Source organism: Sinocyclocheilus rhinocerous, unplaced genomic scaffold (assembly GCF_001515625.1).
Source record: "Sinocyclocheilus rhinocerous isolate Xijiao unplaced genomic scaffold, SAMN03320098_v1.1 scaffold1039, whole genome shotgun sequence".
NCBI lineage: Eukaryota > Metazoa > Chordata > Actinopteri > Cypriniformes > Cyprinidae > Sinocyclocheilus > Sinocyclocheilus rhinocerous.
In genome coordinates this window covers 13128-17670 of record NW_015634011.1, presented here as the reverse complement: position 1 = coordinate 17670, position 4543 = coordinate 13128, and the positions used below count along the sequence as shown (strand labels likewise).

General features: G+C 36.7%; 1 long non-coding RNA gene across 1 annotated transcript in view; it reads right to left on the bottom strand.

Annotated features, from left to right (window-relative positions):
- Nucleotides 1–1171: 1171 nt before the first annotated feature.
- The window catches only part of LOC107744953 (uncharacterized), a 12487-nt gene continuing 9115 nt past the window's right edge, over nucleotides 1172–4543 (bottom strand). Inside the window, exon 3 of the long non-coding RNA XR_001640545.1 lies at nucleotides 1172–2786. This is a non-coding gene — a long non-coding RNA (uncharacterized LOC107744953). The remainder of the gene's footprint in view (nucleotides 2787–4543) is intronic.

Here is a 4543-nt window from a genome sequence, read left to right as displayed (position 1 = left end):
TAAATTAAACATGTAAATTTGGCGACGAAAAAAAAAAAAAAAGCCTAAAGGAAAAAAACAAACAAAAAAACTCTAAAAAAAAAACAAATGCTAAGACCAGTGCCATATTCCTGCAAAACCAAACGTCTCTTTGTGGATTGTCTGTGTTAATCAAGCACCATGAAAATACATGATGGTTCTGATTGGATCAATAACACACTCAAACATGCATTCAGGCATGCGCATAAACACGCTTCACCCATCTCAAATCAGGGAGGAAAAGAAGGCTGTGTGCACTATTCCAGGTAAAACACCATCCAAATAAAAACTAAACGATGCTGTTAAATGTTTTGTTATAGTAAGAAAACGACAGACACATTGTTAAAGTAGTAGTTCACCCAAAAAAATTAAAATTAACTGAAAATATACTCGGCCTCAGGTCATCCAGGATGTAGATGAGTTTGTTTCTTGATGGGAACAGATTTGGAGAAATTTAGTATTACATCAGTCGCTCACCAATGGATTCTCTGCAGTGAATGGGTGCCGTCCAAATGAGAGTCCAAACAGCTGATAAAAACATCACAATAGTCCACAAGTAATCCACACGACTCCAGTCCATCAATTAATGTCTTGTGAAGCCAAAATGTGCATGTTTTTAAGAAACAAACCCATCATTAAGATGTTTTACTGTAACTTTAAACCATTGCTTCCGGCTAAAATACAAGTCCATAATCCATAATATTGCCTTCTCCAGTGAAAAAGTCCATCCCCTGTTGTTCTCTCACATCAAAATCCACTCACATATTTGTTTAGAACTGTTTTGGCTTGTAAACGGTGCTTGATCTGGGCATATTTCTCTCCTGATTCAGACGAGTTGACTTTCACTGGAGAAAATGTTATTATGGATAGAGGACTAATATTTTAGCCAGAAGCATTAGCTTGAAGTTAAAAACACATTAATAATGGATTTGTTTCTTACAAACACACAGCTTTTGGCTTCACAAGATGTTAACTGATGGACTGGCGTCATGTGGATTACTTGTGAATTACTGTGATGTTTTTATCATCTGTTTGGACTCTCATTCTGACGGCACCCATTCACTGCAGAGGATCCATTGGCGAGCAAGTGATGTAATGTTAAATTTCTCCAAATCTGTTCCAATGAGGAAACTGATCTACATTTTGGATGGTCTGAGGGCGAGTACCATTAACAACAATTTTTTTATTTTTGAGTGAACAATTTCTTTAACTGAGGACAGCCCTCAAACTCAACATAACTAGTTAAGAACACACCGCAATGACAATCGTTTACCAAACTCAAAACGTCATGCGTGTTACAGACATTTAGCTCGAAGTTCCTTACATTTCCAATGTCAACTACTCCAAGAAAGCATAAAAGCTAACATCGTACAACAAAACAAACATTCTGCCTATGCCATCTTGCTCCGATTTCTAGCAACATCGATATTGTGTAATGAAACAATGAAACAGACCATGATGTGCATGAAATGCATTTAACTACATGTTTTGTTTCGTTTTTGTCTCTTTTCTGTCCAAAATCATTTCAGGAGCTTTGCTTTAAATGGTTTTATAACCCCCAACCCCACATAAAATCATCTTCTTAAGATGCTTGCTGTGTAAAATATTTTTTTTTTTTTAGGCACTTCTACTTGTTTATCAAATAAAACAGGATTATCGGCGAGAGCACAGCACCCTCCATTCACAATGTGTCAAAGATAGTCTACTGCAACGTTTCCCCCTCGTCATCGTCATTTCTGCTCACTGGGCACTGTGTGAGTGGGACTACAAACAGGCCCCAGACAATTTGGAGAAGTCCGTCTCGTGTACGAGTTTGTTTACAGCAGCGCTCCAGTTTAATGTAAGCCCTTGGCACGGGATAGAAGCCAGAGTCGACTCCCTGATGGCCAGTGTTTCCACGGGTGCATCAAAATCATTCAGTGTCCATTTAAAAACAAAAAAGAAAGGAGTAAAACACAGTCCTTTAGCAGAGACGCAGACAGAAAAGTGATTGCATGGCACGTGGTTTGCCACATTCGCACTTCCGACGCTGACTGATTTTCAACCGTTATGCGCTTTGTGTCGTTGTAAACCTTTCTTTGGCCACTGGGGATGAAGAGTTGGAAATAATAGCTTCTCTAATCTTTCCGAAGATAGCGCAAGTCCAAGAAGAGGAGCGCATTCTGACCAGTAGACAATCTTCTTTGTGTCCGCCGTTTGACATTCGGTGTTTTTGTGTATTAAAATAAGAAATAAAACCCCTCTTTCCCCTATCTAGAGGGTGCATGGGGATGTTTAAAACATACTCTGCAGGAGATGTCCTCCCGTTCAAGACAATCAAGCACTTATTAAGCACTATTTCCGACAGTGCAAACTGTTTGAGAGTGTGTTTCCTAGCTCGTCGCCCACTTATTGTGCATTTGTATTTAAAACAACCATGGGAGGAAAATACACATTATCTGACGGGTGACCGATCATTGGGATGAATCTCACTTATGCCTCAATGAAACGTGCTGTACATTATATATATTAAACACACATATATATATATATATATATATATATGTTTTCTTATCTCGTTTTTATATCTTTTAAGTTAGAAACCGGTTGAGTCACTTTTGCAAGCATAACAGGTATATGGTGTGTGTTTTGTGTGTTTATGCTTTAGCATGCAGGTTGTTGTAGTTCTAAAGGGGAGGGCAGGTCGTATTTACACGGGGATCTTTTTGGGTTTCTCAAAGCAGCTTCCTGACACCCCGTTCCTCTTCTGTGGTTTACTTCAAGATGATCTGCGTAAACAGAGGGGGAAAAACACAAAACGGCATCCAAATATTAGTAAAGGTCCATTAAACATCAAATTGATCTTAAGTACTATGTAGTACTTAAGTACTTAAGTACTTAATACGCTATGTGACGTCTGCATGGCGTAACAGTGTTGTGTCCGTGTAGATGTAGATGCATGAGCAAGGGATGTGCATGCTAATTACTGAGCTTATGCATGTTAATGTAGTGGTTATGAGCTCATCCATTGTACTGTAGTAATTTGAAAAAGCTCGATAGAAAGGTTGTCTTAGTTTTTAGTCTTTTCAGGCGCAAAAAGCGGCGAATGCAAAGGAGTTGGATAAAAAAAACAGGCATCTTATTTGCATGCTTCTGTTGAGGGACATGTGGAAAAATACTTGTTAAATAATTAAAAAATAATATACACTATCGTTCAAAAGATTGGGGTCAGTAAGATTATTTTAATGTTTTTAAAAAAAAATCTCTTCTGTTCAACAAAGCTGCATTAATTTGATCAAAATACAGTAAAAACAGCAATATTATGAAGTATTATGTCTATTTCAAATAAATGTTTTCTATTTGAATGCATTTTAAAATGTAATTTCTTCCCAAAGCAGAATTTTCAGCATCATTACTCCAGTCTTCAGTGTCACATGATCCTTCAGAAATCATTCTAATATGCTGATTTGGTGCTCAAGAAAACATTAATCATTATACATTTTGAAAAGAGTTCCATATTTTTGTGGAAACTGTGATACAATTCTTTGATGAATATAAAGTTTAAAAAATAATATATATCCTTTGATCAATTTAATGCATCCTTGCTAAATAAAAAACAAAACAAAACACAAACTTACTGACCCAACTTTCGCATCTTTAATTTATATATTATTTTAAAGGGGTAGTTCACTGGGTTTTTTCTAGGCTTGATTGTGTTTATGGTGTGCAGTCTAACATGAGTTAATGCTTCGTTAAAAAAAAAAAAAGCGCATTACGAACCCGGGAAGTAACTTCTTGTAGTCCCTACCAGCCATTTTTGAGGGCATTAAACTGCCAGAATTTTAAAAGACATAAAAAAATTCTCCATTTATCTCCGGATATCTTTTTTAACGCTGAGAAACGGGCTGATCTTTTCCTGTTTTTATGAAGCCCCGCCCAATGGGCTCTGATTGGTTAGCTAGCCCGGTGTGCTTATCTGGGTTTGTGATGTCACGAACCCGGGAAGTAACTTCTTGTAGTCCCTACCAGCCATTTTTGAGGGCATTAAACTGCCAGAATTTTAAAAGACATAAAAAAATTCTCCATTTATCTCCGGATATCTTTTTTAACGGATATCTCCGTTTGCATTGAACTTTCAGCTTCGTAACTTTGCAGCTTTGTTAATGCTCAAACAGCAACATTACACACTAAATAACATAAAAAAAATGAAATCGCAATGAACCACCCCTTTAATATCATTTAAAATGTCAAATTTTAACAGGCTAATCAATGCATTTAATGCATACAGAAACTTATCTCTATCCCAAACTGTATATACAGTCACCACTCATCATTTCTGATTTGTTTTGTCTGGTTACATAACGGCATTTATTAGAGGTGAGAATTAGGTCACAGTACAATATTTTGGTCTTTTTGTGTGTCGATGGATTATTATTTACACCGACCGATGTCCATCTGCATTCAGCGTCAGGTTTTTTAAATTAATTCTTCTGCATACAGTAATGTAAACCCATCAAATAGGATCATAAACATCATTCATTATATA